Genomic DNA, 24,102 nt, shown 5'->3' on the forward strand with positions numbered 1-24,102 from the left:
GGGTGAGAGGTCTCCTTGTCCTTCTGAGATGGTTTATAGCCAAGTTGTTTTGCTTCTCAGTCATTTAATCCCTGTTGACTGTCTCAGTCATTTGAGACAAACAGAGGAAAAAAAGGTTAAATTTCCAAGGGGAAATTAGAGACCCTGAGGCAAAACTGGAAAGAAGTCTTGGGATCACCTGCCTCAAACACCTCCCACTACAAAGAAGGAAACTGAGGCCCAGACAGGGAAGAGAATTGCTCAAGACCTCACAGGGAGAGCTGGAACTAGAAATAAAACCTCCTTGGTTAGCCCATCTTCAACTAGACGCTGAAATGTCTAGATTGTCATTCCGTATAATCCAGAATTAAGGTAGTATTCCTTCTAGAAAACAGGAGAATGTGTACCAGCTCAGATTAGGACGTGGTAAGGAAAGGGGAGTCTGGGTGAAGAGGGAGAACGTCCCAGGCAGCACAAAATGACATGTCAGACACTCACCCTTCGTAGTAGCATTTCTGCTAAAGCCTGGAGGAACAGGGTCCCCAAATTTTAAGTAAAGACACCACAAAATTTGTTCTCTTAAGACCTTCATATTCAGCCCAGATGGGGAAGCCGAGGTCCGAAGAAGGGGGCAGGAATCAAGTGAAGGTCATGCACCGTCAGGTGGAGGGTGGAGTTAGGAGCGTGGCCTCAGAGGGTCTGGTCCAGCTCTCTCCTCAGCAGTTGCTCAGACTATCAGCCATCCCTGTCCTGGGGCTACCGGCCAGTCCTGAACTTGGGACTTCATCTCAGCTTTCCCTACAGAGAGTCAGCTGTTCTTTCGGACCAGTTGGTGCCAGGCTGATATTGCATTCCTCTCCTTGGCCCCCGAGCCAGGGACACGCTTTCCTGCAGCCCGATGCCATCCCCCATGGCGTGATTTCTGTATGGTGGCCCAGGGAACAGCTGGTTGGAGGGTGGCAGGCTGAGGCTCTGAGTCAGGCCTGGCTAGCTCTATGAAGATCACCTGCCCACCAGGAGGGCTTGGGTTTTACTGCCTTCTGGCCATGTGTCACAGCAAGACATGCTAAACTCTCCCTGTGACTTGAGGACATGGCTTGGGCTGTCTGGGGCAGGTGGGGCAAGGTCACTGAAAGCAATCCAGGCAGCACCCCTTTCCTGGGGGTGTTGTCAGGCAATGCAGCAAGGAGGCACTGGTCCTGGCGCCTGCCCTCATGCAAGGGAAACCGTCTTGACCTCAGAACCCCCATTCCAGACCCATGTCCAGCATTGCTGGACCGGTCTAGGAAACCAGCAGACCAGCTCGGCAAAAGGTAGAGCGGAGAGAGGTTCCTTTCCCTAAAGAAAGAGTCCAGAGCATCAGAAAGTAGCACCCTGGCCCATGGCCCAGATCCCCCAGCTTCTGTAGGCCAAAGGACCTCAAAGATCTTCTAGCCCAAGTCCTTCATGGAACAGGAAAGAAAACAGAGGCCCAGAGAGGGGAAGGAGTTTTCCCTGGGTCACACAGCAACTTACAGCCAGGACTAAAATCCAGCCCTGCTGTTCAGTCCAGTTCTCAGCCCACAAATGCTTTCAGAGCGTGGAGGTGACAGATGTCACTCTGGCCCCCAAAGGGTCATGAGGGAAACATTGCTAAGAGCCACCAGGTGCCCTCACGGGGTGAGTACTAAGTGTAGTTGCCCTGTACAGAGCTGGGATTGCACAAAGCATATATATGCATTGCCTTTTTTAATATGTTCAGCAATCCTATAAGGTAAGTGTAATTATTATCATCATTTACTTGAAAATTAACCAGGAGGCCTTCACTGGACCCCCTCTAGTCATCCCTTGTCCTTGTTATCCCCTCACTGTCACATCCAGTCAATGGACCAGTAAAACCAGACATCTCTAGAGCACCCCGGGAACAGAAAGGAAGGGAGCTATAAACAGAATTCCGAGGTCTCAAGGACCACAATACGGACTCTGCTAAACATCATTCCGAACCCTGCTCCGACCACTGAAGCAGAACAGCCTGGGAGCATCCAGCGCTCCCCCCCCCGGGGGGGGGCTCACCCTACAACCAGCACAGGACCTGGTGGGCTCACCTGAACCAGAGTCTCCCTGCAAACATGTGCTGGGAAGAAGCTTGGCCCACAGTAACCCCAGCCCCTCTATTTTTGTTCCATCACACACGCCAGGGCTCTCTTTGCCTCTCCTCCCCACACCCCCGCTCTCTGCCTGACAGCCAGCTGCCTGTCCATTTGAGGAAGCTGCAGTTAGAGCCTCTGCAGTCTCCCTGCCAGCCCAGTGATGCCCTGTTATGGGTGTGCTCTCCCTGTGACTCAGACCCAGCCAATAGACAAACTGGAGGGAGGGAGGTGGCCCGGAGAGGGAGGTCTCTAGAAAAGCAGTGGAGGAACTTGAAGGCACTGGTGCCGTACAGCCTGAGGAAAAAAAACTCAGGGAAACACATGCACATCCCTGGAAGGGTGTTAGGAGCAGAGAGAGCAGATTCACTCTGAAGGGCTCCAGAGGCCAGAGTGGGAGGGTGGACACGCTGGACCTATTTTAGCTCAAAACATGAAAAAGCTTCTTGACTATCCTAAGACTGCCCAGGGTACATTAGGTCAAATGGCAAGCACATCAAACCTGGAGTCAGGGAAGCCCAGACTGGAGCCTCAGCTCCCCGCTGTGCCTCAGCAAGCAAGATACTCAGCATTCACTATCTCTAAAATAATCTCATGAGGTGTATCTCAGAGACGCTCAGAACTCCTCGTAACACATCCAAAGGCAAACTTCAAATTCCCCAAGAGAAAAGAGGCTCGGCCTCCACACACACAGGCTGTGATCCCATCCAGGGCAGCCACAAAGAGCCAAGCCCACCAGGGCAGTGGGCAGAGAAAGGAGTCCTGGTCAGAAGCCAGACTAACCTGGGCTCAAGTCCTAGCTCTGCCTCTTGCCATCTCGACCTCTAGCAAGACGCTCAGCCTGAGCCTCTGAGTCTCAGTTTCCTTACCCGTAGAGTGGAGCTGTAAACCCCGCCCTACCTCCCTTATAGGGTTGGGGTGCGGATCAAACGAGGGAGAAGAACAAGCACCTTGGAGGCTATACGTTACTGATACCAAAAGCAATGGTGTGTTGAGAATTTCTGACTACAGTTATTTTTATCCCAGGAAGAACATGGATGACGCAACAATTGCATTCAATGACAAATGTCCGTTCAACAAACATTCACTGGGCACCTACTGTGCCAGATTCTGAAGATGCAAACATAAAGAAGACAAAACTCTGTGACCTCCAAGACAAACTAAATGGGACGAGAAACATGTAAGTTACTCAGGATAGCAGAATGTGGTGTATCCAAGTTATGGTGAGAGCACAGAGGAGAGTGACCCTGCCCAGGATAGAGGGAGGCAGGGGTGAGGGCACCCGAGGAGGGAGTGTCTGGATAGAGGCTTAAGCATGAGGAGGAACATTTACACACCCAATAACAGACCATCAAGGTGTATGAGGCAAAAACTGACAAAGAATTGAAGGGAGAAATAGACAATTCTACAATAAAAGTTGGAGACTTCAATGCCCCACTCTAGATAGAATGGATAGAATAACCAGACAGAAGACATGTAAGGAACTAGAGGACTGGGACAACTGAACAAACCAACTAGATCTAACAGACATAACTCAGAACGCTCTGCCCAACAGCAGCATATACATTCTTCTTGAGTACACGTGGGATATTGTCCAGGACAGACCATATGTTAGGCCACAAATTATGTCTCAATAGCCAAAAGATGGAATCAACCCAGTGTCCATCAACAGATGAATGGATAAACAAAATGTGATGTATACATACAATGGAATACTATTCAGCCTTAAAAAAGAAGGAAATTCTGACACATGCAATAGCATGGATGAATCTTGAAGACATTATGCTAGGTGCAATGTCAGTCACAAAGGACAAACACTGTATGATTCCACCCCTATGAGTTACCTAAAGTAGTCAAATTCATAGAGACAGAAAGTAGAACAGTGGTTGCCAGGGGCTGGGGGAAGGAATGGGGAATTATTAAGTGATGCAGAGTTTCAGTTCTGGAGACAGATGGTGGTGATGGTTGCACAACCACGTGAATGTTCTTAATGCCACTGAACCGTCACTGAAAAAAAAAAAAGGTTAAAATATTAAACTTTATGTTATGTATATTTTACCCAACTTTTAAAGATAAATAATTGTAAAAAATAAAAGAATGAGGAGGGAGTGTTCTAAGCAGTCCGGGTTGGAGAGAGAAGTCTAGACAGAAGAAACATCTTGTACTAAAGCACAGACGTACGAAAGCAACTGGTGTTCTCTGGAAATAGCGAAAGGCCCCGGACATGTGAGACACACAGAGGTAGCCTCAGTGGGCTGGAGAGGTTCCTGAATGTCCTGGAACATTTGCATGCCACTGACATGGGCTCCAGGGAAGATAGGGTCACAGCGTGGCTGAGAGCAGTCAGCCTGGGAGGAGGCTGGGAAGGGCAGACAGGACCGCCTCTAGAGAGACATTAAAAGAGAAACTGCTTTCCAGACAGCCTCAGCTCCCCAGACCTGTGGTCACCCTCTGTGGTCACCAGCCCAGTGCTGCGGCCAGAGTGACTCAAGACCTTTGCCTCCTGGGGCCACCAGCTGAAGACAGGAGGGATTCCCCTGAAAAATGCAACGGAGGGGGGCACTGGTGGGGGGCCCTGTGTGGGAAGCTTCTCTCTGCCATGTCATTCTCCCTGCACTGTGCAGTCTGTTTGAGTGGCAGCCTAGTGATGATGGGGAGCTTATCTCCCTGCAGGCTCGCCCTGTGGTTTTCACCAGCTCACAGAGAGGCAAGTTCCATAGCTCGAATGTGCATTTGGGCATGAGGAGCGGGAGGGGGCCTCTGTGAAGTCTGAATCAAGTGAATTTGGGAAAGCCCAAATCTGCAACTTATGAACAGTGACCTTGAGCAGCCCTGTGTCTATATGGGTCTCAGCTTGTCCATCTATAAAATAAAGGAGTTAGACCTATAAGTCCATTGTTATGCCTCTAACATTAAGAAGGACAGGACATTACTGGACATGTTTTAGTAATTCAACAATCAAGTATGTGTGTGCGTGCACGCACACACACACACACACACACACGGATGGGGCAAAATGTTCTTTTCCCCTTGAGTCTCTCTCATCTACGTTAGTCTAGGTTTGACAACACTGAGTGAATTTCCTCTGTGATTGCCATCTCTCTCTCCCTCTCTCTAGTTCCCTTGGTTTCTTCCTCTTAAGTTGTCTTCCTTGTAATAGTAGGGGGAGCATGAGAGGGGGCTTGGCATACTGTGAATGGAAGGACAAGAATGGAGGCAAGTCCTTCCTCATCTAACCACAGGGTAAAAAAAAACTATAAAATATGCAAATCTATGAGTAAAATCAGCTCTTAGCTAAAACTGGTGTGTTATTCTACTCAAAACACCACTTGGTCTTTCTAAAGGAAGCAAGCCAAAGTTATTCATATATATATATATACCCTCAAGGAAGAATTTGCTGGAAATTGGATTGTCAAAGGTCAATTTACCAAATGATCAAGTCACTTCATTACTGAAAATGTTCTTAGCATAACATTGCAGTTTCACCATCATGATAGCAAAAATTGTTCATGCCCTAGTTAGGTGGGCTAGTCCCGAGATATTGCAGGCTCTGCCATTGTCACCTACTGTCTCCAGGGGTCTCCATTCCAACCAGCTGGAAGGGGAGAAGCATGTGGATTAGCCTGCGTGGGAGGTGAACATCAGTGGCACCTTCTGTGGCCTGCCTCTAAGCCACATGTCCACCTACAAAGGGGACTGGGAATGTAGTTCCTAAGCAGGCAGCCTCTCCACAGTGCCCTTCCTGGGAGCCCTGCAAAAGAATGTAAGTGTTGCAAACACCAAGTTCTTCTCCATTGCTCAACATCCTGCATAGACACATGTGGGCCTTTTCTTATACATGACTGCCTCCTCTACTCTGTGCCTGCCCCTGCCCAGACATGGAGTATGTGAATGAATGGACTTTTCCTTAGACATGGCTGTCATGTGGCCTTGCGTTTGGCCCCAGGTTTGGCATCTTCATCTCTTGGGCCTTGGCCTCTGCCTCCACCTCACCTCTGCATCTGCACTGGCATCTCCCTCGGCCCTGCCATTTCACAAACGGTGTCCCCTTCAACACAATCTTTTGTTTTCTCTATTTTAAAAAACCTGCGCCCTGTCCACCTTGGAGAGTAAGGCCTGTGAAGCTCTAGGAAACACTGTCTGCGGGCAGAAAGCTTAGCTCTGAGAGACTAAGTGGCTACACAGAGAGGCCACATTTTGAGTTCTTTGTGGTAACAATGGCAGAGGGAGCCACTGAGCTTTGAAACTGGGATAGCTGTCCTGGCCCCTCTTTGCTCTCACCACAGAAACCTCCCTAAACACACTGTTTAAATGAGGGAACAAAAAAAGAATGTGGGACTTCTGCTTCCAGCCAAGATGGAGTAACAGGGACCAATTTACCCTCTTTTACGAAACAAGAAAGAAAGAGAGAAGAGGGCGAGAAAGAGATGGAGGGAGGGAGAGAGAGAAAGGGGGAGAGAGAGAGAGAGGGAGGGAGGGAGGGAGGGGGAGGGAGAGGGAGAGAGAGAGAGAGAGAGAAAAGAAAGAAAGAGAGAAAGGAAGGAAAGAAGAAAGAAAGGAAGGAAGGAAGGAAGACAGTACATAAAACAGTGATTTTCAAGACATAGAAGTCACAAAACAGAAGACAACCATGCCTGAGAGACCAGAAGCAAACTGTCCCAATGTACTGCCTACGACAGTTCTCTGGCTGTGGCACCTGAGGGGGAATTGAGGCAGAGCCTGCAGACTCCCTGAGTTGAGGAGATGGAGCTGAGAGTCCAGGGGACCAAAGCAACCAGAGTTCGTAATACAGAGCACCAGAGAGGAGAGAACGCACAGTGAGAGGACCTCAGAAATCTGCATAGAACCCTCCGTGCATGCATCAACGACACATCATGTGAAGAAACTACCTGAAGTGGAGGAAAGAACCACCTGAAAGGACTGGAAGAAAAAAGGCCTGGTGCTCACACAGGACTGGGAACAGTGCCTACAGCCACCAGTCAGACTAAAAAAGCTCATAATTCACGGCACATGGGGTGAAGTGCTCAGGAGGGTCTTGCCTCAGCAGTGAGGAATGACTAGTCACAAACTGTGCTGCTCTAGACCCACCTAGTGAATTGTAAAAGTTAGACCTGAGAGAATCACAATGTTTCCAATACTTAACTATATCCAAGGTCAAAACTGGAGATATATAGGGATACAACATATCCAACTCCAACAAGGTAAAATTCACAATGTCTGATATCCAATCAGAGATTACCAGACATGCAAAAAATCAGGGAAACGTGACCCATAGTGAGGCCAACCAATGAAAACCAACTCAGAAGTAACACAGATGTTAGAATCAGCAGAGAAAGACCTTAGCAGGTATTAGAACTGTACTCCCAACGTTCAAAAAGTTAAGTAGACATGGAGAATATTCAAAAGACCCAAATAAGACTTCTAGAGATGAAAACTATGTCTGAGATTTTAAAATACAGTATTTTAAAATTGGATTAACAGTGGATTAGACAGTGCAGAAAAAAAGCTTAGTGAACTTGAGAAAATAGAACTTTTTTTTTTTTTTTTTTGCGGTACGCGGGCCTCTCACTGTTGTGGCCTCTCCCGTTGCGGAGCACAGGCTCCGGACGTGCAGGCCGAGCGGCCATGGCTCACGGGCCTAGCTGCTCTGCGGCATGTGGGATCTTCCCAGACCGGGGCATGAACCCGCGTCCCCTGCATCGGCAGGCGGACTTTCAACCACTGCGCCACCAGGGAAGCCTGAATAGAACTTTTAAAAATAAGAAGAGCATCAGTGAACTGTGGGGCAACTTCAAGTGAAGATGGACCAGCTTGCCTTGAGCTTTCACTCTTCCAACCCTCCCCTTTCAGAACCTCAAAGCCGGAGGATTACAACCAAGGGTGGTTTTGTCTTCCCACTGGTGCTTCGACTGAAAGGGTTTTTAAGGGGTATGAGTGTGTGTGTGTGTGTGTTACATTTTTTAAATGTTTCATTTAAAGTGAAATACACCTATAGATAATTACACATATCATGAGTGTCCAGCTCACTTATCAAAAATATTTATAAAAACTTTTTATTTTGGAATAATGTTAGATTTGCAGAAAAGTTTCCTGTACTCCCTTCACCCAGTTTCTACTCATGTTAATGTCTTGCATAACTGCAGTACAATTAACATGGGTACATCACTATTAACAAAACTACATTCAGATTTTGCCAGGCTTTTTCCATTATTGTCCTTATTCTTTTCCAAGATCCAATCCAAGATACTATGTTGCATCTTGTCCTGAAAGGTTTAAAGTTGAAACCCTGAACCAAAGGGTTGCCTTATGAGGAGTTAGCAATCAGGAGTGATCAATAGTGGACCTGTGGTTACACTCTCCACTACCCACACTTTATATTCACAGGGACAGATAGAGACTAGAACTCTTTGTTGGAAATCCCCCAATAGACATTACCAGAGTAGCATGAGTTCACTGGGAAAAAAAAATAGACATCTGAAAAAAAGACTACAAAACAAAATTACAATAAAAATGGCAAATAGAACACTGTGGACTATATGAAACAGAAGAATAGACCAAAAATTTAAAATAAACATAATAAATATTTGGATAATGAGACAAGGACAACAAATTATTTTAAAACCAAGTGGAAATATTCACATTAGATCAGACAGATGCAGATAAATGATAGGACAGATTTAGCTGAAGAATATATTAGTGAACTGAAAGATTAAAATGAGGAATTCTTCCAGATGTCAACAGAAAAAAAAAATTTTTTTAAAGAAACACAAAAGAAAAAAATTCTAAGAAATAAAGAGATTAGATGTAAAATTTTCAACATCCAAATAGGAGTTCTAACGAGCGAGGAAAACAAAAACAGAAAGGTGAAAATATTTGAACAAATAAATGGACATTAATTTTCTAGAATCAAGGAAAGATGAAGGATGTCACATTGAAAGTAGACAGAGAATGAAAGCCCATACTTAGATTGTAGTAATATTTTTTTTAATTGTCCCAAAGACAAAGGTAAAATTTGAAAAGACTTCCAAGGGTAGAGAATACCTACCTAGACAAAGCAGAGAAATACCTAGAGAAAGAGTAGACCATCTACAGAGAAGCATTAGTCTTTGCAGAAGAAGTGTTGGATACAAGATGAAAGTAATTTTTTTTAATTGAAAGAAAATAATCTGGAAGGTAGAACTTTATATCCAAAAATTGGCATTAACATATGAAGGGTAGTAAAAAACATTCTCAGGCATACAAGGTACCAAAAGGGTTACCACACATTGAAAATAATTTTGGAAAAAGTACTCAAAATTTTAGACACATAAATCTAGGAAGGTAATAAAAAAAATCTAGCATGATTGAAAAAGGAAACAAAATCATTTTCATATAATGATGGCATAGGAAGGGGGTGGGGAAGAAACTGAAGGATATGAGAGCAGACTAGAGTATTTGTCTTTTTAGGGGAAAGACATAAATACTGACAAGTTTAACAGATTAATAGGGGAAAGTTTTTAAATATATATTAGTCTTAAGTTTAAAGCAATCATCAGATGCACAAAATAGAGTATAACTTTTATTTTTTTTTATTTTTTATTTTTTTACCCTTCCCCCTCCCCATAGCCTCAAGTCCATTCTCTAGTAAGTCTGTGTCTTTATTCCTGTTTCACCCCTAGGTTTCTCATGACATTTTTTTTCCTTAAATTCCATATATATGTGTTAGCATACGGTATTTGTCTCTCTCTTTCTGACTTACTTCACTCTGTATGACAGACTCTAGATCTATCCACCTCATTACAAATAGCTCAATTTCGTTTCTTTTTATGGCTGAATAATATTCCATTGTATATATGTGCCACATCTTCTTTATCCATTCATCCGATGATGGACACTTAAGTTGTTTCCATCTCTGGGCTATTGTAAATAGAGCTGCAATGAACATTTTGGTACATGACTCTTTTTGAATTATGGTTTTCTCAGGGTATATGCCCAGTAGTGGGATTGCTGGGTCATATGGTAGTTCTATTTGTAGTTTTTTAAGGAACCTCCATACTGTTCTCCACAGTGGCTGTATCAATTTACATTCCCACCAACAGTGCCAGAGGGTTCCCTTTTCTCCACACCCTCTCCAGCATTTATTGTTTCTAGATTTTTTGATGATGGCCATTCTGACTGGTGTGAGGTGATACCTCATTGTAGTTTTGATTTGCATTTCTCTAATGATTAGTGTGATGTTGAGCATTCTTTCATGTGTTTCTTGGCACTCTGTATATCTTCTTTGGAGAAATGTCTATTTAGGTCTTCTGCCCATTTTTGGATTGGGTTGTTTGTTTTTTTGTTATTAAGCTGCATGAGCTGCTTGTAAATTTTGGAGATTAATCCTTTGTCAGTTGCTTCATTTGCAAATATTTTCTCCCATTCTGAGGGTTGTCTTTTGGTCTTCCTTATGGTTTCCTTTGCTGCGCAAAAGCTTTGAAGTTTCATTAGGTCCCATTTGTTTACTTTTGTTTTTATTTCCATTTCTCTAGGAGGTGGGTCAAAAAGGACCTTGCTGTGATTTATGTCATAGAGTGTCCTGCCTATGTTTTCCTCTAAGAGTTTGATAGTTTCTGGCCTTACATTTAGGTCTTTAATCCATTTTGAGCTTATTTTTGTGTATGGTGTTAGGGAGTGATCTAATCTCATACTTTTACATGTACCTGTCCAGTTTTCCCAGCACCACTTATTGAAGAGGCTGTCCTTTCTCCACTGTACATTCCTGCCTCCTTTGTCAAAGATAAGGTGACCATATGTGTGTGGGTTTATCTCTGGGCTTTCTATCCTGTTCCATTGATCTATATTTCTGTTTTTGTGCCAGTACCATACTGTCTTGATTACTGTAGCTTTGTAGTATAGTCTGAAGTCAGGAAGCCTGATTCCTCCAGCTCCGTTTTTCGTTCTCAAGATTGCTTAGGCTATTCAGGGTCTTTTGTGTTTCCATACAAGTTGTGAATTTTTTGGTTCTAGTTCTGTGAAAAATGCCAGTGGTAGTTTGATAGGGATTGCGTTGAATCTGTAGATTGCTTTGGGTAGTAGAGTCATTTTCACAATGTTGATTCTTCCAATCCAAGAACATGGTATATCTCTCCATCTATTTGTATCATCTTTAATTTTTTTCATCAGTGTCTTATCATTTTCTGCATACAGGTCTTTTGTCTCCTTAGGTAGGTTTATTCCTAGATATTTTATTCTTTTTGTTGCAATGGTAAATGGGAGTGTTTTCTTGATTTCACTTTCAGATTTTTCATCCTTAGTGTATAGGAATGCATGAGATTTCTGTGCATTAATTTTGTATCCTGCTACTTTACCAAATTCATTGATTAGCTCTAGTAGTTTTCTAGTAGCATCTTTAGGATTCTCTATGTATAGTATCATGTCATCTGCAAAGAGTGACAGCTTTACTTCTTCTTTTCCAATTTGGATTCCTTTTATTTCCTTTCTTCTCTGATTGCTGTGGCTAAAACTTCCAAAACTATGTTGAATAAGAGTGGTGAGAGTGGGCAACCTTGTCTTGTTCCTGATCTTAGTGGAAATGCTTTCAGTTTTTTCACCATTGAGGACGATGTTGGCTGCGGGTTTGTCATATATGGCCTTCAATATGTTGAGGAAAGTTCCCTCTATGCCTACTTTCTGCAGAGTTTTTATCATAAATGGGTGTTGAATTTTTTCAAAAGCTTTCTCTGCATCTGTTGAGATAATCATATGGTTTTTCTCCTTCAGTTTGTTAGTATGGTGTATCACGTTGATTGATTTGCGTATATTGAAGAATCCTTGCATTCCTGGAATAAACCCCACTTGATCATGGTGTATGATCCGTTTAATGTGCTGTTGGATTCTGTTTGCTAGTATTTTGTTGAGGATTTTTGCATCTATGTTCATCAGTGATATTGGCCTGTAGTTTTCTTTGTGACATCCTTGTCTGGTTTTGGTATCAGGGTGATGGTGGCCTCGTAGAATGAGTTGGGGAGTGTTCCTCCCTCTGCTATATTTTGGAAGAGTTTGAGAAGGATAGGTGATAGCTCTTCTCTAAATGTTTGATAGAATTCGCCTGTGAAGCCATCTGGTCCTGGGCTTTTGTTTGTTGGAAGATTTTTAATCACAGTTTCAATTTCAGTGCTTGTGATTGGTCTGTTCACATTTTCTAGTTCTTCCTGATTCAGTCTTGGCAGGTTGTGCCTTTCTAAGAATTTGTCCATTTCTTCCAGGTTGTCCATTTTATTGGCATAGAGTTGCTTGTAGTAACCTCTCATGATCTTTTGTATTTCTGCAGTGTCAGTTGTTACTTCTCCTTTTTCATTTCTTATTCTATTGATTTGAGTCTTCTCCCTTTTTTTCTTGATGAGTCTGGCTAATGGTTTATCAATTTTGTTTATCCTTTCAAAGAACCAGCTTTTAGTTTTATTGATCTTTGCTATCATTTCCTTCATTTCTTTTTCATTTATTTCTGATCTGATTTTTATGATTTCTTTCCTTCTGCTAACTTTGGGGTTTTTTTGTTCTTCTTTCTCTAATTGCTTTAGTTGCAAGGTTAGGTTGTTTATTCGAGATGTTTCCTGTTTCTTAAGGTAGGATTGTATTGCTATAAACTTCCCTCTTAGAACTGCTTTTGCTGCATCCCATAGATTCTGAGTCGTCGTGTCTCCATTGTCATTTGTTTCTAGGTATTTTTTGATTTCCTCTTTGATTTCTTCAGTGATCACTTTGTTATTAAGTAGTGTATTGTTTAGCCTCCACGTGTTTGTATTTTTTACAGATCTTTTCCTGTAATTGATATCTAGTCTCATAGCGTTGTGGTCGGAAAAGATACTTGATACAATTTCAATTTTCTTAAATTTACCAAGGCTTGATTTGTGACCCAAGATATGATCTATCCTGGAGAATGTTCCATGAGAACTTGAGAAAAATGTGTATTCTATTGCTTTTGGATGGAATGTCCTATAAATATCAATTAACTCCATCTCATTTAATGTATCATTTAAAGCTTGTGTTTCCTTATTTACTTTCATTTTGTATGATCTGTCCATTGGTGAAAGTGGGGTGTTAAAGTCCCCTACTATGAATGTGTTACTGTCGATTTCCCCTTTTATGGCTGTCAGTGTTTGCCTTATGTATTGAGGTGCTCCTATGTTGGGTGCATAAATATTTACAATTGTTATATCTTCTTCTTGGATCGATCCCTTGATCATTATGTAGTGTCCTTCTTTGTCTCTTCTAATAGTCTTTGTTTTAAAGTCTATTTTGTCTGATATGAGAATTGCTACTCCAGCTTTCTTTTGGTTTCCATTTGCATGAAATACCTTTTTCCATCCCCTTACTTTCAGTCTGTATGTGTCTCTAGGTCTGAAGTGGGTCTCTTGTAGACAGCAAATATATGCGTCTTGTTTTTATATCCATTCAGCCAATCTGTGTCTTTTGGTGGGAGCATTTAGTCCATTTACATTTAAGGTAATTATCGATATGTGTGTTCCCATTCCCATTTTCTTAATTGTTTTGGGATCGTTATTGTAGGTCTTTTCCTTCTTTTGTGTTTCTTGCCTAGAGAAGATCCTTTAGCAGTTGTTGTAGAGCTGGTTTGGTGGTGCTGAACTCTCTCAGCTTTTGCTTGTCTGTAAAGGTTTTAATTTCTCCATCAAATCTGAATGAGATCCTTGCTGGGTAGAGTAATCTTGGTTGCAGGTTTTTCTCCTTCAACACTTTCAATATGTCCTGCCACTCCCTTCTGACTTGCAGAGTTTCTGCTGAAAGATCAGCTGTTCACCTTATGGGGATTCCCTTGTGTGTTATTTGTTGTTTGTCCCTTGCTGCTTTTATTATTTTTTCTTTGTATTTAATTTTTGACAGTTTGATTAATATGTGTCTTGGCGTATTTCTCCTTGGATTTATCCTGTATGGGACTCTCTGTGCTTCCTGGACTTGATTAACTATTTCCTTTCCCATATTAGGGAAGTTTTCAACTATAATCTCTTCAAATATTTTCTCAGTCCCTTTCTTTTTCTCTTCTTCTTCTGGAACCCCTATAATTCAAATGTTGGTGCGTTTAATGTTGTCCCAGAGGTCTCTGAGACTGTCCTCAGTTCTTTTCATTCTTTTTTCTTTATTCTGCTCTGCAGTAGTTATTTCCACTATTTTATCTTCCAGGTCACTTATCCGTTCTTCTGCCTCAGTTATTCTGCTATTGATCCCATCTAGAGTATTTTTCATTTCATTTATTGTGTTGTTCATCATTGTTTGTTTCATCTTTAGTTCTTCTAGGTCCTTGTTAACTGATTCTTGCATTTTGTCTATTCTATTTCCAAGATTTTGGATCATCTTTACTATCATTATTCTGAATTCTTTTTCAGGTAGACTGCCTATTTCCTCTTCATTTGTTAGGTCTGGTGGGTTTTTATCTTGCTCCTTCATCTGCTGTGTGTTTTTCTGTCTTTTCATTTTGCTTATCTTACTGTGTTTGGGGTCTCTTTTTTGCAGGCTGAAGGTTCGTAGTTCCTGTTGTTTTTTGTGTCTGTCCCCAGTGGCTAAGGTTGGTTCAGTGGGTTGTGTAGGCTTCCTGGTAGAGGGTACTAGTGCCTGTGTTCTGGTGGATGAGGCTGGATCTTATCTTTCTGGTGGGTAGGTCCACGTCTGGTGGTGTGTTTTGGGGTGTCTTTAGACTTATTATGATTTTGGGCAGCCTCTCTGCTAATGGGTGGGGTTGTGTTCCTGTCTTGCTAGTTGTTTGGCATAGGATGTCCAGCACTGTAGCTTGCTGGTCGTTGAGTGAAGCTGGGTGCTGGCGTTGAGATGGAGATCTCTGGGAGATTTTCGCTGTTTGATATTATGTGCAGCTGGGAGGCCTCTTGTGGACCAGTGTCCTGAAGTTGGCTCTCCCACCTCAGAGGCACAGCACTGACTCCTGGCTGCAGCACCAAGAGCCTTTCATCCACAGGGCTCCTTAATTTGGGATGATTCGTTGTCTATTTATGTATTCCACAGATGCAGGGTACATCAAGTTGATTGTTGAGCTTTAATCCGCTGCTTCTGAGGCTGCTGGGAGAGATTTCCCTTTCTCTTCTTTGTTCTCACAGCTCCCAGGGGCTCAGCTTTGGATTTGGCCCCTCCTCTGCGTGTAGGTCGCCGGAGGGCGTCTGTTCTTTGCTCAGACAGGACGGGGTTAAAGGAGCCGCTGATTCGGAGGCTCTGGCTCACTCAGGCCGGGGGGTAGGGAGGGTCACGGGGTGTGGGGCGGGCCTGCGGCGGCAGAGGCCGGCGTGACATTGCTAGCCTGAGGCGCACCGTGCGTTCTCCCGGGGGAGTTGTCCCTGGATCCCGGGACCCTGGCAGTGGCGGGCTGCACAGGCTCCCCGGAAGGGGGTGTGGATAGTGACCTGTGTTCGCACACAGGCTTCTTGGTGGCGGCAGCAGCGGCCTTAGCGTCTCATGTCTGTCTCTGGGCTCCGCACTTTTAGCCGAGGCTCGCGCCCGTCTCTGGAGCTCTCTTAAGCAGCGTTCTTAATCCCCTCTCCTCGTGCACCAGGAAACAAAGAGGGAAGAAAAAGTCTCTTGCCTCTTCGGCAGGTCCAGACTTTTGCCCGGACTCCCTCCCGGCTAGCCGCGGTGCACTAACGCCCTGCAGGGTGTGTTCACGCCGCCAACCTCAGTCCTCTCCCGGCGCTCCGACAAAAGCCGGAGCCTCAGCTCCCAGTCCCGCCCGCCCCGGCGGGCGAGCAGACAAGCCTCTCGGCTGGTGAGTGCCGGTCGGCCCGATCCTCTGCGCTGGAATCTCTCCGCTTTGCCCTCCGCACCCCTGTTGCTGTGCTCTCCTCCGCGGCTCCCAAGCTCCCCCACTCCGCCACCCGCAGTCTCCGCCACCCGCAGTCTCCGCCTCCGAAGCTCCCCCACTCTGCCACCCGAAGTCTCCGCCCGCGAAGGGGCTTCCTAGTGTGTGGACACTTTTCGTCCTTCACAGCTCTCTCCCGCTGGTGCAGGACCCGTCCTTATCCTTTTGTCTCTGTTTATTTTTTTCTTTTGCCCTAACCTGGTACGTGGGGGGTTCCTTGCCTTTTGGGAGGTCTGAGGTCTTCTGCCAGCGTTCAGTAGGTGCTCCATAGGAGTTGTTCCACGCGTAGATGTGTTTCTGGTGTATCTGTCTAGAGTATAACTTTTAAACCAGCAGAAGAAAATTCAATACACCCAGTGATAAGTAAGAATAAAAAGAAATAAGACATATAAATGGAAAATATGAAAAAAGATGGCAACTAAGTTTAAATATATAAAATAAATATAAATGGGCTAACTGTCCCAATTAGAAGAGAAAAAGAGTCAGACTGGGCTTTAAAAAAATAAAATCCAACAATATGTTATCTACAAAAGACAATGGTACAAAAAGTTGAAAATAGAAGAATGAAACCCTCCACAGTAATAAATTTGAAAGCCTACATGAAACTGATAAATTGTAAAATATAGAAAATGCAATATTGATACAAAAAGAACTTGAATAGACCAAAGAATGTTACAGAAATGGAAACGGTAGCCAAAGACTTTCTACTTTTCTCCCAAATACACCAGGCATATTGTATATGTACTATCTTATTTGTCTATTGTCTGAGTCTCCATCTTTGAATGTAAGCCTCATGAGGGCATGGAATTGTTTGTTCATTGCTATATCCCCAGTGCTTTAGAATAATGTTGAGAATGTAGACACCCAGTAAATAGTCACTGAATGGAAGGATGGATGGATGAGTAAATGGTTGGATGAAGTGAGTTGAAAATTCAACTCTTAAACTCTTCATCTATACTGAGAATAGAAAAGCTCTGAGATTCAAGGAGATAGAGGATAGGTACTGGGGATTGATTAGGGGAGCACAGCCTAATCAGCCATAGACAATATATAAATGAATTGCATGGCTGTGTTCCAATCAAACTTTATTTACAAAAACAAAAAGCTGCTGCATTTGGCTCACAGGCCATAGTTTGTCTGCCCCAATGTAAAGTACCATATTTGCCATTACTAACTTGAGAAGAAATGGAAAACCCAATTGTTTTTATAACAAAATAAGAACTTGAATTAATAGATTTTCAATTTTCCCACAAAGAAATTATAGGTTACAGATGGCTCTCCAGGTGGATCCTCTAAACTTTCATATAACAGATAATTCCAATTATATATAAATTCTTCCAGACAGTAAATAAAGATGAAACTCCTCAACTTATTTTATGAAGCCAATATAGTCTAGATAACAAACCAGACAGGGGGGAAATATATACAGGCCCCCCACTTCAAACATGTACCCAAATACAAGAATTTTTTAAATACATACATAGATAGACAGCTGGATAGCAAACTTAATTGAGCAATGTATAAAAAGAAATACATCATGATCAAATAGAGGACGGTCCTCTATCTTATCTTTTCCTTAAAAATATAGAATACTTTAACATTAGGAAATCTACTGATGTAATTTACTAAACTGGGAAATTAGAAGGAGAAAATTATATAATCATGTCAATAGGTTCAGAAAAAGAAACATAATGAAGTCAGTCATGAATGGACTTTGGGAAAAAACACCTTGGGCAAAATAGTACTAGGAGGTAGGTTCCTTAACCTGGTAAAAAAGTAACTACCAAAAACCTACCACAAGCATCATACCTAAAAATGCAAACCTTAAAATCTCTTTTAAACCAGAAGAAGAACAAGAAAATAATCCCCACTTGAACTCCTAGCCAACATTATACTAAAAATAGAAATAAGATTTAGGAATAGAAAGTAAGAAACAAAACTGTCATTATTCCAGGTGAGTTTATTATCTTCAAAGAAAATCCAATATACAAAGCATTAGGACTATTAAGAGTAATATCATATATCATTATAAAAATGTCATACAACAAAATACTATCAGATAAAATGAATGAACTAGATCTACATTATTAATATCAATAAATCTCACTGTTAGGTGAAAATCAAAAGCCAGTTGAGGACTTCCCTGGTGGCGCAGTGGTTGAGAGTCCGCCCGCCGATACAGGGGACACGGGTTCGTGTCCCGGTCCGGGAAGATCCCACATGCCGCGGAGCGGCTAGGCCCGTGAGCCATGGCCGCTGAGCCTGCGTGTGTGGAGCCTGTGCTCCGCAACGGGAGAGGCCACAACAGTGAGAAGCCCACGTACCGAAAAAAAAAAAAAGCCAGTTGAAAACGGATACAAGCAGTATGGTAATGTTACTGAATTAGACGTAAGACCCCCCACTCTTGGTGCCCTAGCTGAACCTAAGCTCTCCCTTCCCCCAACCCCTATCAGACAGGGAGTTCTTTCCCACTCAGTTTCGAGCTCCCAATAATGAAATTGAGTTTGGTGCAAGCAAAACAGGCTTTTACCCAAAGGCCAGAGAATGGAGAAGGGAAGCTCAAACTCTAGAAGCACCTTCTCCCCAAAGAGGGGAGTAAGGGAATTTTAGGGTTAGGAGGGAGAAGGTCATCAGGGCTCTAGGAAAGGGGCGGAGATTTCCAGGGGCAGCCAGGTCATGCGCAGTCTGCCACGCTCCTTTGCACGTGGAACAAATTGTGCCTAGCAGAGCACAAATCCCCGCTTTGGGCTGAGATGTTAGCAAGGTAATGAAGCGAAGGTAATGCTGGGACAGCCCCCTGGTTTCATCTGCGCAGGCGTGTTCCCGTGGTCGTCAGAGCTGGTTTGGGATGGTTGACCACTGTGTATCTCTCAAAGTACAGCCCGCAAAGCATCTCTGCCAAACACCAGGTACTTTTGAAACAAACACAGAGATAAATCAGGGTAAGTATCTTTCAGCTTTCAGGGGTTGGTATGGAAACGCAGAGATAAATCAAGGCAAGGAAAGCAGTGACCTTTAGCCTACTTTGCCCGCCATCTTGGACCTAGCTGGTTCAGTCTGGTTTTGTTTCTGGCCTTCGTGGCTTCCTGTTGATAAAAAAACAACTAACCTGTATGATTGAAAAAAAGAAAACAGTCTCCGCGCCTGGAGCCTTGGCTGCATAGCGTGGGTAACAATACTGCTTATGAAATGTTTTAAGTACACAAGGCAATACTATATATTGGTGTTTACCCACGTGAAAACAAAGTAATAATTGAGCACCGAGAAGCTGCGTACTAACTTGAGAGTTATCTCTGGAGAGAGAGGGAGGGCAATTGGGTTTCAATTTTATCTGTAGCTTTATTTTCTTTCTAAAAGGATCTAAGGCTAATGTTAACATTTCCTCCGTCTGGTGATGGGTACATTGGTGCTTATGACATTTTTATCTGTAACTTTCTGTAAACTTAAAGTCTTTCCTAATTGAAATTATTTTTAATGGAAAGGAAAACGAGCCATGATCAAACCTGTCTTATCTTAGAGTCAGCTCTGGCTGCACCTGTGAGTGTAGAAAGGACACCCCGCCCACTCCGGTGTCCCCAGGACAGAGGCTTACCTCTCACCATCTGGGAGTTAAGAGTGACATGGTCCTCTGTACTCTGAGGCTTCCTGCTCGCCGCCGGCTCTGCAGGCTCCTTGGGAGGAGCCCAAGCTCCTCCCACACACAGGCTTGTGTGGGTCAGGGTCACTGTTAGTAAGGGCGGCAGTCCGTTCCGTATTGATCTCCCGTTACCCTATCCCACAGATTTGAATTCCCATTTCCCGCCTAGTGTCTCTGAGGCTTAGTTTGAAATTCTCTTCCATGAAATGGAAATCATGAGAAACTTAAGACAGTAGATTTGTTTATCCTTGGGATGAATTACAAGCACATGGGGGCAATCATCCTCTTAATCCTTTCATCTGAAGGTCAAGAAGGGTCATAATTTGAGGAGAAATCACTGTCTCCTCTGGCTCCTACAGTGGTTCAAGACTTCTACTTTTAACACTGGGTGGTATCCACCAGTTCTCAAAATACAGTGAGTTTAAGGCTGGGGCAGTGAAAATATGAGAAGAATGTGGAACACCTTTTTGTGCCAAGTAAGGATAGGCTCATGGACTTATGGGAACATGTCAAGAGGACCCAGGAGCCAGAATGAAGGGGTTCCCACTGAACAAGCACAGTCTGGTCATCGAAACCCGTGGAATAAAACAAAAACTCACTGAATAAAATAAGAAACCGTGAGACTATAGTGATATAAATTAATAAATGAGTACACAAATAGATGGAGAAGAGAGGAAAGTCTTCTTTGTAGTAGAACAACAACTACTAAATACAGATGGAATGAAAAAAATGCTTGTGGGTAAGCTTTAAAAGCATGAAAGGCAAAGGGTAATAAGAAGGATCCAGTGAGCATGCCGATTGAAAAACAAAACGTACGCCCTGCTATCAGAAGAAAGAGATGACTACTTCCCCATCTCTGCCTCACCGAGAAAGTCCATTTTCTTACTGACTGCCCTGAGTCATCATAGTGTTTTCAGTTGTTCCCCCTCCCAATGACTAGCACCACTGCACCTCAGTTGAAACAAAAACTTGGTGGATGGACCGCCACTTTGGGGAGAGAAGGCAACATGGAACTGTGGAATTCATATTACCTAGACTGAGAAATGGAAGCTGGCTTTGTGCCTTTCTTGCTGTGTGACCTTGAAAATCCCACATTCTTTATGCTCCAGTTATCTCATCTGTACAACAGGGATTCAAATTATTTCTCTACTTCACTGGGTGGTGATTAGGACCTAATTATTCACCACGTGAGAAGGTGCTTGTAAACCACCATGCCAGCAGACACTTTAGGGTATCACAGAATAAAGGGAACTTCTTAAGAAAGGGCAGGGGACGGGCAGCGTCATCCATCTGCTGGAGACAGGCTAAGGTCCAAATTATTATTTTTTCAACTTGAATAATGCACTGAACTCTTTTTAGAAAAGTCTCAGACTGCAAGCACCGACTTCAGTGACTCTTACTATTTCTTATACACAAAGAAACATAAAACTAGGTTTTGATGTCTTATGTTTCTATGCAATTTATAGTGAGAGCATCGTTTAGGAGCAGTGAGCTAGGATGTTCTGGATTGAAGGCCTGAGGAAAAGAGTGAAAAGGGAAGAGCAGGCTGTAGAAGGAGAGTGTCTGACCTCATCCTTGTTTTTCTTTCTCCCACGGAGAATATAACTAGGTGTATTAAGATCAGTGCAACTGCTATGGGCTGTATTAAGATCAATGCAACTGCTATGGGCTGAAATTCATGTTTTGAAGTCCTAACCCCTAGTACCTCAGACCATGACCATATTTGGAAACAGGGCCTTGAAACAGGTAAACTGTGGCCATTGGGATGGGTCCTAATCTAATCTGACTGGGGTCTTTAAAGAGGAGATTAGGAAACAGAAGGAAAGAGGGAATACAGTGAGAAGGCAGAGGAGACAGAAACATGAGGAAACAGGGAGAAGGCAGCCCTTTGTAAGCCAGAGAGAGGCTTCAGTGGAAACCAAACCTACTGACTCCTTGATCCTGGACTTCCAACCTCCAGATCTATGAGAAAAAATACACTTCTGTTGTTTAAGCCACCCAGTCTGTGGTACTTTTTTATTAGCCTGGGCTGACTAATGAAATTACATAAAGTTCATGATTTTTTTTTTAGAAGCTGCTTTGTGCTTTGCTTCTTCAGAAAGAATACTGTGTCAGGACAGAAGATATTGTTGTAAATATTTATGATTTGCATATGTGAATATTAATGGATTAACTTTCTATGGACACAGGGTGGCGGTCAGGGGACTGGCAGCAGGAGTTGGGGTGTTTCACTTGTTTCTATCCTATGACGACTGTCTGTTGGGTACAAGGCTTGGGTGCGAACACAGGCCAAACAGTGATGATCACATTTAAAAGGTTTCTTTCTAGTGTGGGCCATGCCACGCTGCAGTATATTCATAAAATTGAATACAGCCATTAAAATGAACAAACCACAGCCACATGACACAACATGGCTAATCTCCCAAACATAACGGTAAAAAATACAAGTCACAGAAGAAGACAAACAGTATGATTTCATTCATATAAAATTCACAAACAGGTGGCTCAACTCTACCATTACTGGGACGGATACCTAGGTCATAAAACCAGAAAGGCAAGCAAGAAAGTGAGTCTCCCAAAAGTGGGGATAGTGATGACCTAGAATTGGGGGGGAAGACATGGGTGTCAGGGAGGGGACACAGAAGATAACAGGGTGCTTACAGCGTTCACTTGTTGCCCACAGGGGTTTGTTTTATAATTATTCATAGAATTATGCAAATTGTTACAATTTTTTTCTTGTATAAATCACATTAAAAAAATGAGGAGAGCTGAAGCGAATATGGCTAATTAACTGTTCTGAATCCTGGTGGATCTGTGTTATGTCATTAATTATATGTCTCTGTAAGTTGTGAGGTTTGTTGGCATTTTTTTGTTTTTTTTTGTTTTCATATTATTATGCCAAGTGAATGAAGCTAAACAAAAAAGAGTACATACATTGTACATGTTTTTATGGAATTTTATATTCCATTTGTATAAAATTCAAGAAAATGCAAAGGAATCTAGAGTGGCAGAAAGCAGAGGAGTTGATTCCTGGCAGGAAGGGGGTTGGCCAGGAAGGGGCAGGAGAGAGGGAGCATAGGAAACTTTTGGGGGTGACGGATGTGTTCATTATGTTGAGGGTAGTGATGGATTCATGGGTGTATACTTATGTCAAAATACATAAAATTACACACTTGAAATGTGCACAGTTTATGTCAATTATATATCAATAAAGCAGGTTTTTAAGAAAAACTTCCTTGTGCCTTTTCATATGGTTCAAATAGTCTTCAATATACATATATTGCTTAAAAATGAGGGAGATATTTTTTAAATAATCAGAGAGCCCTGAGCAAAGAACTTTGATGCTGTCTCCCAGGTAGTTGTATATGTGTTTGGGTCAGACATAGGATTCAATTATGTCAATATATTTTTGTTCTGCCTTTGATAGAAAAGGGGCCTCCACTCTTCTCTCTCCCCATTTCCCTTCTCCCTTACCCCTCCCCCTCACTCTTTCTCTCCTTTTCTCTTTGGCTCTCTTGCTCTCTCTCAGAAAATCCTTTTCTTCAGCTGAGCGCACGGCTTTAGAAGACGTGACAACACTTATAATAACGATAAACGATCATTTCTGTTGCTGAGTAGTGTTTTATAGTTTATAACATGCTGTCTCATATCTGTCTTTGCATTCTCACAACAATCCTTGGGTGTAGCAATAGGAAAATAAAAGGCAACTGTAACCGCTTCTGCCTTCTAAGGAGGGTGGTAGATTTCGTATCAGTGGGCAAATAAATCTCTTTGTTGCCATCCACTTTCAGAGACTGTCAGTGAAGACAGCAGATGAAAGATTCAGCCATTTCTTTTACTCCAGCTCCCTCCCTTCAGCCCTGTGATGGCCTCTTAGGTTTAATAGAATAATGAGTCATTGGGATGCAAAGATAGGTCCAGACCTGAGTTGGGGGTTGTGGCAGACATTCTGGTTGCCTACCCAAAATTTATTCTTCTCTTCTTACTTACACAGGGCCCTGATTTTGTTGGAGGTAGCAATGTGCCAACTGAAAAATTAGATTTCCCAGGCTCCCCTCCAGAGAAGAGTGCCCATGAGAGTAACTTCTGGCCAATTGAATGAAAGAATAACTATAGTATGAGACTTCTGGGAATGCTCCCTGAAAAGGGCACTGACTCTGTTGGCAGGCCCCTTATTGGCCTTTCCTCTTCCTTTACCTGAAACATGGATGTAATGACTTGTGCTGCAGCAGTCATTTTGCAGTCCTGAGGTGATCTTGCTTGAGGACAGTAGGCTTGTGCTAAGGATGGCAAAATGGAAAGATGAGAGGAGGTTAGGACATTGATGAGATTGTGGCACTACCTTACCAGCCCTAGAATGCCTACCTCCAGACTTACATGAGAGAAAAATTGTAAACCTTATTTAAGGCATTGTTTTACAGGTCTCTGTTGCAGCAAAACGTAGTCCTGAGTGAAAGGGAATTGATGAGCTATGTTACTCTGTGCTTTGAAATGGGGGAATTTCTGGGATGAATCCTACAGAA

At 43.0% G+C, this 24,102-nt stretch overlaps 2 long non-coding RNA genes across 2 annotated transcripts in view; one reads left to right on the forward strand and one right to left on the reverse strand.

Moving 5' to 3' along the window:
- The window catches only part of LOC115838693 (uncharacterized), a 615,736-nt gene that overhangs the window by 558,661 nt on the left and 32,973 nt on the right, over window positions 1-24,102 (forward strand). The gene's annotated exons all lie outside the window — the stretch shown is intronic.
- Window positions 17,885-23,768, reverse strand: LOC115838691 (uncharacterized). Its single transcript, XR_004033720.2, has 2 exons — window positions 18,956-23,768; window positions 17,885-18,854 (listed from the first exon to the last, which is right to left on the reverse strand). It is a non-coding gene; the product is annotated as an uncharacterized lncRNA (long non-coding RNA).

This window comes from Globicephala melas, chromosome 6 (genome assembly GCF_963455315.2).
Source record: "Globicephala melas chromosome 6, mGloMel1.2, whole genome shotgun sequence".
Classification (NCBI taxonomy): Eukaryota; Metazoa; Chordata; class Mammalia; order Artiodactyla; family Delphinidae; genus Globicephala; species Globicephala melas.